The sequence below is a fragment of the Danio rerio genome, chromosome 19 (genome assembly GCF_052040795.2).
Source record: "Danio rerio strain M-AB ecotype USA chromosome 19, GRCz13ab, whole genome shotgun sequence".
In the NCBI taxonomy this organism is placed as follows: Eukaryota; Metazoa; Chordata; class Actinopteri; order Cypriniformes; family Danionidae; genus Danio; species Danio rerio.
The window spans coordinates 30397202-30411941 of NC_141039.2; the positions used below are offsets into that span (position 1 = coordinate 30397202).

Here is a 14740-nt window from a genome sequence, read left to right on the forward strand (position 1 = left end):
CGATTTCCATATGCCTCACACTCAATGATAAATGGACTTTTGTGCTATCACACAAGTTTTTCTTAATGCACTCATGCCCGCAGGTTATGGTCTAAATGCTATGGAAATACTGTATTTATCACACATGAGTGCATTTGCCATATCAGAAATCTTTTGTTTACATTTGCAGTTTGGTTCTCTTGGCCTGGATCAAAAAAGCCAATAGTCATTGGTTCTGCACAGTATGGTACAGTTCGGCACGGCTCAGCTTGGCTCTCTTTGGTTTGGTTTTGATTAGCTTAGTCTGTATTTCCTATGTAGTTTGGACTGCTTAAAGTGGATTGGATTATCACTGTAGTTGCCCTGCCTAAAAACTATTGTTTAATTTTTTTTTAGGTTTAAATAGGGCTCTGCGATTATTGAAAAAAAAATTTTAATATCATTTGGTTTCGATAATTATTGAATATTTTTTAACAAATCATTTATGAATATTAGGATTTTTTTTATTTATTTAACCACTTTTTTTAATTTACCAACATTACTAAGGCAAATAGTTTTAAGTCATAGACAAAATATCTTATCTATATATAACAAAATAAACACAAGTATTAAAGAGACTCTTAAGCTTGATGAAATGTCTCTAAGTGTGTGCAACGGTAAAGTGTAATTGCTTAAAAACGAAAGCAAACTTTAAGATGTCAATAATAATGATACAGTAAACCAAAAATTTTGTAAACAAAACTAATTATGATAATAAAATCTGAGCTTTTTAGTGAAGGAACAAGCCATCATTATTCAAATACATATTGCAACATTACAAAATTTAAAGTTGAATGACTATATTACCTTTTATGCTAAAAGATCTTTCAGATGGGGAGCTAGTGGATGGGAAAAGCCACTTTGGCGACATTGTTGGATCCTTTTTATTTACAATCTCCTCACTGCTGCTATACAGCATTCGTTTTCTCATATGTTGTTATTCTACCCTGAAGTGAAAAGCGCAAACGTGGGGTTTCTTTCACCATTTTCAATGCACTTTTGCTCCCCTGGCGTCTCTTGTAACTAGGAGACCATCAGACATTTTCTCAGAGAATGACAAATGAACAAACCATTGCTGCAGCAATGATACATGATTGTGGAGGAAAGTAAAAGGCACTGCAGTGTTTGGATGCACTGTGTTTGTCTAAGGTAATTAGTCAGACGTCATTACTGAAAAGTGTATGTTCCATACAAAGTGTGAAGCAGTTTGGTTTATTCTATTTGCATGAATCATAGTGCGCTCATGGCATTCAGTAAAGTTTAGATGTTTTTCAACTAGGTAAACCTGGAAAATGCGTGTGTGTCATGTGTGCGCCGTTTGCATGTGCATGTCATGCAAGTCGCACACCTCCATTGTGAATGACAACTTACACCCTAAGCTTATTGACTTTGCTTCCAAGACATGTGCTTAGCAGCCGCTTTTTAATAAATATATGGCTTTTTAACCAAAACTTCATACAGAACTTTTATCATTATTGAATATGGTGTTATGTCATTTTCATCCACTTATCCGGGCCAGGTCACGGGACCAGCACTCTTAGGAGAAACTCCATACAGTATAACACTCTCCTCAGACACTTACTCCATCTCCTCTGGGGGGATCTTAAGGCATTCCCAGACCAGCCAAGAGATAGTGGCTTTTTCTCAATATGCGTTCTTCAGCGGTCTTGCATTTTAGTGTAACGTCATCATCAGCTGCGAAAGTTCAGTTCCAATACTCAAGACCGCAAGAAAAGAGTACGTGTGAAACTTCCCGGATGTGTTCTTGAAATGGAGGATGCACCGATGCAGACTTGAGCACCGATCCTGCTCTAGAAGTCTCAGATGTCATTGCGACTGGAGGTCGGAAGCGCAGCATTTTATTTAGATTTATTATTAAAGTTCAGAGATATAACTTATTTATCTCGGGAGTTTCCCGAAATGAAACGGTGTATATAAACATTACCATGGACATCTTAATAAAGGAATAAACACATTAAGGGTGTTTGTTTGCTGAAATTCGTATTAAAATCTGTTTTATTTGTATTGTGCAATGCATATTTATAATGATTTTAAGCACAGTACATATTTTGAAAAGGGGAAAAACAATAAATCATTAAATGAATGCTGTAATGTATAAATAATTTTCCATTTAAAACTTTTGAAGGTCATGTGATCATCTGGAAAAACGCAGCATCTCCTTTCTCAGAGGACACGTTTTCTGTTCTCGCGGTCTTCCGTTCGTTCTTCCGAAGTAACCTGGCAAAACCGGTCTCCACAAGAACACAAGTCCGTTCTCTGCGTTCTTGGAATTACTGTAAGAAACAGCCATAGACCCTCCAGCGTGTCTTGGGTCCTCCCCAAGGCCTCCTCCCGGTGGGACATGCCTGGAACACCTCCCTAGGTAGTTGTCCTAGAGGCATCCGAAACAGATGTCCGAGCCACCTCAGCTTACTTCTCTCGACGTGAAGGAGCAGCGGCTCTACTCCGAGCTCCTCCTGGGTGACAGAGCTCCTCAACCTGTTTATAAGGGTGCGCCCTGCCACCCTGCAAAGGAAACTCATTTCATCCGCTTGTATCCAACTCTAGATGTAAAAACTATTTGCTTGTGCAAACCTATTGATGATGGTAATGGCACTGGAAATGATTGTATTCTATATTCCTGGACTTATCTGTGATCAGCTGTGTGTACATAACATTTTGGAAATGATACAGCTTGCTTGGAAGTTCTAGTGGTACTAAAACAAATACCACGTTCTAGATACACAGCACAATGAAAATGCCCTTAAAAGTGAGCCATGCCATATCATGCAGTGTAAAAGTGCCTAATGGTACATTTAGTCCTGGTTCATCTAGTGTTTACACACCTGCAGAACAACCAAAGCAATGCTGTGTGCTGGACTGAACACACACATTGTATATGTGCACATTTGATGATGTTTATATTTTTAATCAACGTTTTGAGCACTCATAAAAATCAGCAATAAAATAATCCTTCATTTCCTTCATCTAATGCCTGTAATAAACCCAAATACACATTTGAGACCGTGGTGAGAAAAATAAAACACATGTATTTCCTTTTTATAGTCAGATCTTCTGACATCATGTCCTTTTTTCGAGATGCCTTTGTATTTATAGTTCAGTCTATCATACCAGAGTTTGTTTGGAAGCAGGATGAGACCCAGGTTTTCTGCTTCTTTTACAAAATTTCAAGTGGCAGAGCTCACATTTATCAATATGAAATGTACTGACAGAGCAGTCACACCAGTCACATCAAGCCAGAGCTGCCAAGTGTGAACACTCCCTTAAGATGTAGGTGCTACTTTCCATAGCCAGCTCTGGTTAATGAGAGGAAATGTCTTCAGACTTTCATTCTCATGAGCCCTGGGCATCAAAATGCTATTAGCCTTATTAACAGTCAAATGACAGGCTGAGGAGACTAATGAAGAACTCATGAGTTGGCTTGTAAATTCCTACCATTGAGCCAAATATTTGCATGAAAAGTGCATCATGGAAAAAAACACTTTTACTCACTCAGGTTTTGCTGGTCTTGATGGCATTGCCTCATGTACATGTCATGACAAGAGTCCCTGTTGTGCTTTTTACTGTTACATAACAGATCTCAGAATTCCTCACATTCTTTGTACTGTATCTGCTCTCCAGATGATGAGCTGTAACTTGAGTGTAGTCACGTCACAGATTGTAAACCTGACTGATAGTGGTCCGAAGGTAATGTGGAGCGAAGACATTCATTGTAGGGTTAAGGCTGTGAAGTGATCTCATTGAGAACTAGGGCTGCTGAATTGATATTGTAATGTGCGCATTCACAATAGTCACATAGCAAAGATATGCAATTTTAAGTCTGAGTTATAGTTGACCAGGAGCCACCGAATTGTATTTAATCACTGCGATTTATATGAAATTTTTAGGATTTATACAAAAAAAACATTCCTTTCTTGGACTTTTTTGTCTTGTTTGTAGTCCAAATATCTACATTTCAAAGAGCAAACAAGATACACCACTGACAGATCATTTCTTTAAAACACGCAAAGAAACCTCTTAATTGTGACTAAATTGTTCTGACAGTGAAAACAAAACAATATTTTTACTTGGTCAGATAATTTTTGATATTTGGACTTTGGACAAGACAAAAAATAAAGTAAGGAAAGCTTTTTTTTTTTTTGCATTGTGATTTATTCAATTTCTTTACTTGAATACTGTTAGACTCCCCAGAAAATCATCTAATAGTGCTATTCAAACTGTCTTCATATCGCATTATTTTTAGCAGAAAAATAAAGTCTCAATATCAGATTTTTCTAGTATGAAGCCCTAGTGAGGATTGTCCTCATTTGATGCTCAATAGCAAGAGTCATTTGCCTTGTAAACATGCATTATTGAGATAGCATTGAAATGAGGGCAAGTTTTAAACTGTAAGACTGCAAGCAATAGTTTCCTGATGTCTTCTTTCTATGCACTTTTTGATCTAGTTTGTTGGCTTACAAAGAAGGGTTAATCCTTTTATAGAGTGTCTGATCACAACAATGTGATTTAGAAAGTTCAGAACAAGTGTGCCGCAAGCCTACGTTTGAGTGAAGGTTTCGGCCGTTAGATCGCCCCCTGGGGGCTGGCTGCAGTACAAGTCATAAAGCCCGCCTCCTCCGTGTTAATGAAGGAGACTTGAGCCCAAATAAAAAAAAATATTACACTTGCAATAAAATGTCCCGAAAGATAGTTCTGGTCGATTAAGGCACTGGTTATTGTGCTGAAATAGGTGCAGATCTTCATTTTTGTAAACAGTTTGTTTTTAGCAGTAATTTAATGCTGGGCGTGTCATCGTGATTTACAGCTGTGATTGACAGTTTCTCAAAGCGCGGCGTTTGAGCTTCGGCAGGAGACTGAAGTAGACTGAAATGTTATTATTCGATTTCTGTGTTATTTTACCATGACAAAATGAGTTCAGCAGTAAACTATAGTTTCTGACATACATGATCCTGGTGGAACACTGTTTATTCGCTAAGTTCAGGGCTTTTTTCGGGCTTTATTAGTTTGCTGATACACGCCTAGCCACCCAGATAGCAAAACACAGTTCCGGCTAGATTCTCGCCTGCCGGAGACTTGTCTCTTAGAGCTCAGACTGACTAATGTTACCTCTGCTGGACCTACTCCGGATGCCTGGACTCACTGCCCGATTCCAGTCCGAGTCAATCGAGCCAGATGCGGCGGCCGAGCGAGCCGGTGCTGCCGCATGCCGGTTAACGTCATTACATCCATTTGTGTTGATATGACAGCAAACGCATGCTGAGAAGTTCGGGGGGCGTAGTTGATTTTACATAAAGCGTTTGATTGGAAGCTCGACTCTGCTCATTTTCGCGGCTCCTCCTCTGGCTCCATCAGACAATCCTTCTGCGCATGTCTGGCTCCAATTTCAGCAGTCTTTTGCGACAGTTTGTGCCCGTCAAGCAGGCGTTTTGCCCTCAAGGCGTTCAATGGGAAAAAGGGCTGTCGCGTCGTCCATATTTTTTACAGTCATTGGTTCAGAACCTACGTCATCAACTGCCAAATTCAAATCTGATTTTCCACAATGGCTCACTCACAGACATTGAAAGAGGCGTGCAGAGCTTATCATAAATCACTATCAGTGTTTTCCAACAAATAACATTTATTTATTTGTTTCTGACATGCATAGATATACTGGCAAAACATGATATTTATTGTTTGTAATATACACACTACTGTAAAAAAATGGTTTTGCTTCCTGTTTAAACAACTTATTTAAAATGAAGCTGAAACAACACCATTTTTTAGATTTATTTTGAGATAATGTAATGTTTTATTTTCAATTAACTTAAGCTTGTTAAGTTAATTTATTTGATTTGTGTCGAGACAACATGAATAAATTGTGTAACACCCTGAAATACAACACATAAAATACATACCATTTGTAACTAGACTGCCTCTTTTTCTCAGTTAAACACACTTTTACTTTGTTGTATTTTGGAAGACAATTATAAATTATGTTGTAAAATCAGCATAGATTAACATAAAGGCACCAATGACCAGTAATATCAAAGAAGGATCATTATTACTGTGTGTTCACACCGAAGGCAGCGAGAGTGTCAAAGTTTGCTCAGGCTGCCCTGGTGACAACGATGTCTGAATTCACTGTTCTACCCGAGAGAGAGTAAAAATTCACTATCATTGATCTCGTATTTAAAGGGGCCGTTGCAGCATATCCGCAAATCAGTTACATACCCACATAAAATACATGCTTTCTAGCATGAAAATGTTGCTCGACTTTTATCAAATTCATATAATTATATGAAAAAATCAAGTTGTTGTGTCATATATGCATCCATATGTATAAAAATGTTCTGAAGCAGCAATACTGTTTTGTACTGTTATTATAATTAGCATGAGTTTCCTTCTTTTTTTAAAAAAAGAATAAAAGTATATATAACATTAATGCACATCAACTGGCCAGTAACCTTTAATTAGTAATTTAAATAATTCTGGTTAACTTCCGCCTGCAATCGTATGCGATCTAACAACAACTTTCCACCGAACTGCGTCATTACTCCTTACCATAAAGTTGAATTGATTTGAACTCTCATCGATGCCCAGACCGGCAAAGACGCTCCATGCTGCTCCTCGCTGCCAGCTCCCTTTGAAAATTAATTACTTATGGCTACTTTGACGCTCTGGCCGTTTTGGTGTAAATGCACAGTTAAACTGTTTAAAAGACGAAATAAATGTTTTTCCACATGTGAGAATCAGAATATCAGATTTTTCACAATATTAGGACGTTTGGAGAAATATTTGCAGAAAATGAAAAACAAAATGAAGCATGATATGAACAAAATTCATTAGGGCTGCATTGTGTCACTTGGAAAAACCATGGAAACTTTAAAGCAAATGTATTCTGAATAAGTCAAAAAAGAAGAAAAAAAACTTGTCTGGGGAGTCAGCAGGAGTATTAGACAGTTTTGATGATAGTGGTGGAGTTGTTGATGATCCATGAACTTCTACAATCAGCCCATACTGACGCCTAAAGATCATCATTGCATAGTGTATGTTGCTCTTAACCTGGCATGCCTGTTGACTTAAATGTGGATAATCAGGTTTGAGCATACATTGTAGGTATTCAATATGCAATGTCTCAAAGGCAACATTACAAGAATGCACATCCGAATCTAAATTTTTTATTTTCGGTCCTGGCCTGTACCTTTCAAATTTCAAAAGCAGCATAGTGGTGTACTTTGGTATAATACAATCCTGTGCATTACGTTTCTGACAGTTGAGCTCAAAAGAAAAAAAAAATACATAGGATCACAATACACCACTTAGGTGTCATTTTGTGTGTAAATGTATGTTTTTAACCCAACATTTTCAAAATATAATTGCATTTCTAACAAGAAGTTAGTATAGTTATTTTCAGATATTGTCTTTATGACCAAAACTCTTTCTATTTTGTTGTACATTTATTAAATGGTTATGTCTGCAATCAGTTTTATGTTGTGTCTTCATACACAAACACTGCCTCCAGATTTATTCCCTGATAATCAGCTGCAGAGTTTTTAGATGCAGCAATTATGTAAAATTAGGGAACATTTTTAAAGTCAATTCTTTAGTTTAGCAGGGATTTGTTAAACTGAATAAAATGTCAGTAAATACATTTTATAATGTTAAAATGTTTCAAATGTTGTTCATTTGCACATCAAACACTAAATTAAAAGAAGAGGTTTATTCCTATTTTCTAATGTGATAATAACGTTTACAAGTTTCAATACTACTACTCTGTGTCAGTATGTTAAATTCTGTAAAGAAAGTCATAACATATTGCATTACACAGATTGTACACTAACACAAGGTGTGTCAACTTGGTTTATTTGGTCTTTTTCAGATCTGGTTCTTCCAGCTGTGTGAACAGTATTAGGATGTTTGCTAACAGTAAACAACTAAAAGTTAATTGATTACATCAAGTCATTAAAGGGAAAGTCTGTTCAAAAATAGAAATTTGCTGACAAGCTCAGAACTTTTTTTTCTTTTTCTGTAGAACTTAATATCTTTAGCAGAAACCACGGTCTTTGATTATTCATATAATTCAAGTTGATGGCTACTAGCAATTTGAGGGTTATTTAAAGGGAATAATGTTCTATATAATGTTCAGTTTTAAAATATGACTCATGGTGGCTATTAATCCAGATTTTTTTTTTTAATTAAATTGAATTTTATTTATCAAGTACCATGGTTTCAGCAAAAAGTCTTTAATGCTCTATTAAAGTAAATCACCTACATCTTAGATCGCCTAAAGTGAGTAAATTACCTGCAACTTTTAGGTGAACTCTCCTTTTAAAGGCTGATTTATACTTCTGCGTCAAACGCACGCGTACGCTATGACGTTGACGCATTGCCCTACGCCGTCGGCGTTGCTGACGTGCACCTCTCAAAAAGTTTAACTACACGTCGCAACGACGCGTAGCGCAAACTCTGTGATTGGTCGGCTTGGTAGCGCTGACCAGTCTGGGCGGGACCGAGAGCTGCGCGAATGGCGCGAGCCCAATGGAGCGATTGTTTACAAGTGTGAAGTCCCGTGAAGGAGCTCTGGATGGAAAATTTTGTTTTGTGTTTACCTCATAGTTAAAGTTGTTGCACGTCCGCTGGTTCCTGCCTCAAAATGAGCGAGTGTGAGCCACTTGTACATTTAGGAATTGTTCAGGAAAAGCAAAACACCAGCGAAGAAACTCGACACAGAGGAGCACCTCACTGTTAACTAGCGTTTTGGAAGTGGTAATGCAGACCAACAGAGACAGCGCGCAGAAGTATAAATGCACAGCTACGCGCATTGCATGCGCCGTGGGTTACGCCGGTCACTTGACGCAGAAGTATAAACCAGGCTTAAGGGTACTCTCTTTTAAAGTGTACTCGCACTTGGTACAGTTGCCTTAAACTGTGTCGAAGCATGATTGTCCCCTCTCCCCTTACAGCCTGCACTCACTGCACACTGCATTTTGCCTTCCAAACCTGAGCACGCTTGCATCATCAAAGATGCAGCTGTTCAGTTTAACGGTTAGAGAAGTGCTCTCACTCAACACAGTAAAGATTTCTTTAGTTATATTGTTTTAGTTGTTTGGGATGCAGTGACATGCAGTTAATTTTTTTGCCGAACAACTGTTGATGCTCATAAGTTATACTAAAAGTCATTGTGCTGCACAAATTAGATTTTACTGCAGGTGCAGCTGATGTGCAGCAAGGGGTTTGCATCTTTGATAATTTAAGACAGTTTGCATTTATGCAAAAGTAAGAATGATTAATAAATCCATATGAAACAGTCCTTGACGTTGCGCAAAAGTGACGTTGCGTCTTTGCACTCACAACAAGTTTACTGCCTTAAAACCCAACCGAACCGAGCTCTGGCACCCCTCTTCCAACTGAACCATGCCTGGGCCCGATTTGGTGCACTCAGGAAATGCTCCTGGGCATGGTTTGGATAGTGTGAGTGCACCCTTAAAAAGCCACCTTTCCACACTTGAGGTCTGGCTCTTGCGTGATCTTCGATGTGACGCCAAGTAGCTCTTAACCCCATTCAAAGACACAAGCAGCATCCAGCTGATCTTTTACGGTGCTGCTAAAAGCCTCGGCTGCAGGTTAGGTTGAAGATGGGCTTCTTAACCAACACATCCCCCACCCCGTCTCTCCATCCTCCCTCAGGATGAAGCAGATGGAGACTAGACATGAGGGGGGAGGCTGATAGCGGGACCCCATAGGCTGTATCTCTCACTTCTGGGACATTTTAGAGTGGGCTAGTGTGGGGAAGGTTGAGAAAAGGTTATAATTGTTGATCTGAGCAAATGGTTTAATCATCATCATCCTGATTTTAAAATCTTGAGATTAAAAAAAAAAAAAAAAATCTAATAGGGAATAAGTGCTTCTGTATGTAGTTTTTTTGCTCATAACACATTTTACACTAGCACTACCCCTCCCGTCCCCTCCCTTTCCCAAGAGAGCCATCGCTTCAGCCTCTAGATCAGTTTAATCTTTCTGCCAGGGCAGACCGCAGGTGTTGACAGCAGCTCCAGATAAATAAATAAACACTAAACAGGCCACACATCCCCACCCACAGTTCATCTCCTCCTAATGGAGCCGTCTTGCGAGCCCATCCACATTTAATCACCGCTTTCAGAGAGACGCTCTGATCTCTCCACTGCAACCTTAACCAGATGTGTTATTGCTAACAGCCTGTAAATTTAACGCGACTTGTGTCAATCCGGTCAGATTAGTTATTTTTGAGCATGCGACACGGAGGCTGTACACATGGAACGGTGGCCAACTAACTGGTGTAATGAGTCACAGTCGATTTTTCTTGGAAATTGGAAGCACATACTCTGAGGCAGATTAAATATTCATTAACCCTTCCTAGTCTTAATGTGAGCTCATTCCCAGTTTCTGCTTTGTCGTTGGTTCTTGTGACACTCTAACCGCAAATCTCCATTAGCTTTTAGCTGCAGTCAACGAAGTTTCACTCTTGCATTGTTTTAGCTGCAAGGTTCAACAAGATTGCATCTTGAGAAATTATGCGGATTGCTGACTTAGCCGACTCATTAATTATGTATGATGTGTTCACAGATCTAAGGGTTAGCTGCAGCTTTGTAGCATTTGCACCAAGAGTTAGTTTAACTTCTTTTAATCCACATCTCTGTTCTTATTTTAAGTGACAAATATAAACAATTGAAGCTACAAAATTATTAGTTCTTTGGTTTTTTAAAAGTGCTGTTTAACTGCTGTGGATCCTGACACGACCGTAGAGCGAATTTTCTTCCTGGCTTCTATTACGAATCAGCTGTGATAGCTACGCAATGTGCGCTTTATTACACGCATATAGGCGCTTACCGCACATTCTTCAGTGTCCGCATCACTCATCGGTGAACAGTTCTGACAGTTTTAAAGCCAATCAAAAAAAAGTTTGAGCCAATTGCAGCCCTTTCTGTTGAGCGTATGAACACAATGACCAATCATAAGGATGTCAGAAGACGCTCGACGGTACTCAAAAAGCAACCGGAATAATATGTTCATTAGTTAATTTGCTATAATTGCTCATGTTGTCTTCTGTGATTGCTGTGATTGAGTTATGTTTGATACATCCAAAAAGAGGGTTTTATTTGAGCAGAAAAAATTTAAGCTACAGTTCATATATCTGACTACTCGTATTAAAAGACAAAATTGTATTACAAATACTATATTTAAAAAATGTAATTCAAGAATTTTTGTGTTGTGAAGAAAAACATATAATCGTGGATGGAAAGCATAACAAATTCAACTGAATTGATAATCGTTACCGAACCATGAGGACAATGTTGGATCACACTCCTACTAATAAAATTGACTATTGCATTTTTTATTATTTCAACAATAACAGTAATTTCTGTAAAATGAAAAAAAAAAAAAAAACTTTCTCCAAGAAAAGAAAATGTTAGAAAATACTGGGAAAAATGGCCTTACTCTGTTAAACGTCACTTATGTTCATGTGACTATATATTAGAATAATTTTATTATAAAATGAAGATTGCTATTTTTCTAAAGTATTTACAATATTGCAAAATATGTTTTTTATAAAACATCAGAGGGTTCTCAGATATTACAATATAGGTGTTTTTGACATAGTTTTAGATATAGTGTTCTGACTCTTGATTTTTTGTTTTGATGGTTCTGTTCAAACTGATCTTTAATTTGTATTTTCATTGGATTCGAGTCAGGTGATTGGCTAGGTCATTCTACAGCTTTTTCTTTTTTTTTTCTTGTCTTTTTTTTTTTTCTAAAACCATTTGAGAGGTTCCCTGGCTTTGTTTTAGATCATTGTATTGCTGAAATGTTCAGCCTTGTTTCATCTTCATCATCCTGGCAATGTAGATGTTGGACTGAAGCAGCTAATATTAATTTACAATGATGAAGGGTAGAGGGTTGCTAAATAACTTCTGAGAGATTGCAGCTGCTGTCTGGGCTTTCACTGCCTTTCTACACTTCCCTTTCTTTGTGTGTTCAATACTTTTTTCTGTGTCATTTCATTTTATTACACATAACTTAATTTGTAAACTAATTAGATTTGTTATATTTCTTTGGTTGCTAGTAACATCTGGTGAAAATTTCAAGGCAACAGCACCTTTATGGGGACATGTTGATTACTTATTTCCCCCACTGTATTTATATATAAGCAAGAAAATACTACTATAATATTTTTTACAAAACGAAAAAAAAAAAAACACTTTATGGTTAATTTAACATGTTACTTACCAGTTCTTTATAATTTACAAAAATTGCCCATAGCTATTTTTTCCCCCATTTACTACTGTACATGAATTTCAACAGAACACCCTTTAAGCACAAGCCTCAGTTTAGCAGTGTGAGCTGCTGAGGACCGTAGATGTAAACCATTGATGGGAACTTGAGATATTTGTGGTCATGGGGTCATTAGAGAAACGCTGATGCAGACCTGATCATTCTCTTCCCGTGGTTAACCACATCAGTAGACTAGTGTACAATTGAAAAATATCTGCTAAACTGAAGTAAAATCTAATTAGACTGAAATGTTTGAAATGCAATGAATGGAGTTTGAATCATTCGCATGTTTAGCAGAAGAAAAGTGTAGCACTTCAATGCTTTCAAAACTATCAGATGAGCACGCTGTTTTTCTGCTCCTCAAGAGAGAAAAATTAGGTATCTGAAATCAGTTGACATTGTTCTCTTCTTCATTTCCTGCTCTCTCTTATGTCGCTCTTATGTGATCTTGTTTCTCTGAGTTGTCTATAGAAGCATGCCATGTGATGTCATTATACTCTAAGATAATGGCTCTCCTTATATACAGTAGTAATGTCATAAATTACTTACCATATGTGGCTAATTCTTGCAGTGCATAATTAAATTTCCAGTTATTTTGAACTGTGCAGAACCAACTGGCCTCATTTAAAAGTGTAGAATCATTGTCAAGTTAAATGACCAATAGTATGATGGGTTATTTATAAATCTTCTGTACACACACACACTATCCAGTGTTAAACTTGATTATATTATTCAGTTTCATGGATATTCATTTGGTACATTTTGCCCATAGATATCTGAGTGTTCAGAAACATTAGGTAAGTGGGTGAGCGCCACTTTTTATATTTTTGTTTATAATTTGAGGACACGTACTTTATTGGCATTGAATACGGTAAAGATTTCAATTTCTTTTTCAAATTTTTATTTTCTTAAATAAGTTTAGAAGTGATCTTGTCTTCTAGTTTGTGGCTGTTGGTTTTGTTTGTTTTGGCGCCACTCTAGTTCCTTTTTCCCCGTGAAACTTTTGGTTTGGTTATATTTCTGTGATTGTATCTATTTATTTTCAAATGCACTGTACAAAGCTCATAAATTCTTTTTTTGCTGGCTTTATCATATTTCCTTATAGAGGAATACATGAATTAAACATTAAGATTGTTTGTCCATTTTCATCTATTTTCCACAGTCATAATATAATTTTCCAAAATGTTGTTTTTGCTCTCCAGACACCTTTATTAAATCGTAACATGCTTATTTTTCCTTTTTTATTTCAAGAAACTAAACTGATGTAACTGAGATTTGTGGCAACGAGAAAAATAATAGCTTTTTATTACCTATTGTTATGTATATAATATTATGGTAAGCAATTTAAGGCATCAATAAATGTACATTGTTATTATTGTGTATGTAATAATCCCAATTACAGTTTAAATTGAATAATTGGCAATTTTGAGTATTGTCATAATCATGCAGGCCTAACACAAGCACACACACACACACACACACACACACACACACACACACACACACACACACACACACACACACACACACACACACACACACACACACACACTTGTATGTGGTATGGGAGGACTCTTAATAAGCATAATGTACAGTATTTTATGATGTAAAACTGCTCATTAAATTGCCTTACTCTACCACTAAACCCAACTCTTACAGTTGGACAAAATTTGAACGTCAAAACACTCCAGTAAGTATATTTTTAAGCATTTTAAATTAAAATGCCAATAAAACCATCTGTTTTTGTAAATATCTTTGCATAATGCACATATTAAAACTTGACAACCAAAACAAAGAGGGCAGAAAACCTGAATCATTTTGTAGGTTTGTAAATGCATATGTAGTAAAAATAATAATCAAATCAATAAAAAAATAATAATAATATCATTGCAAACATCCCAAAAGCTCCAGGAGTCTCCTGCATATGCATAGACGCTCCCTGATGCCCACAAATGAGATATAATGCCATAGACGCCTTATATAAGATATAAAGGCTTCTCTCAGCCAACCCCCCTTTCCCCTTTTATTTTTTTTTTTATGTATTTACAAAAAGTTTATCATTACTGTGAAAACTCCTTATTTTAGAGAGTTTTAGAGATATAACATTTTATTAAATTGTAAAACAGGACTTTTGAAAGTAATGACAAATATATACTATACATATATTTTCTATTCATGGTGAGTTTAATGTAGAATCGGGTTTATGATTACATCTGTTCATATATTGCCCAAATAAGAGGCTGTTTTGGTGTCTGCATCAAATTAAATTGACAGAAGTCAACTTATAAACATAGTAAACATAGCATACTATATTGAATGCCAGTAGGGTGTCCACTTTAATGTCACAAGCAACTTTTGTGAAGGAAAAAGGCATCAAATAAACATTTGAAATAAGGGTGCACCAGCATCATTC

General features: G+C 36.9%; 1 protein-coding gene across 3 annotated transcripts in view; it reads left to right on the forward strand.

Annotated features, from left to right (window-relative positions):
• The window catches only part of lpcat1 (lysophosphatidylcholine acyltransferase 1), a 42791-nt gene that overhangs the window by 2575 nt on the left and 25476 nt on the right, over positions 1-14740 (forward strand).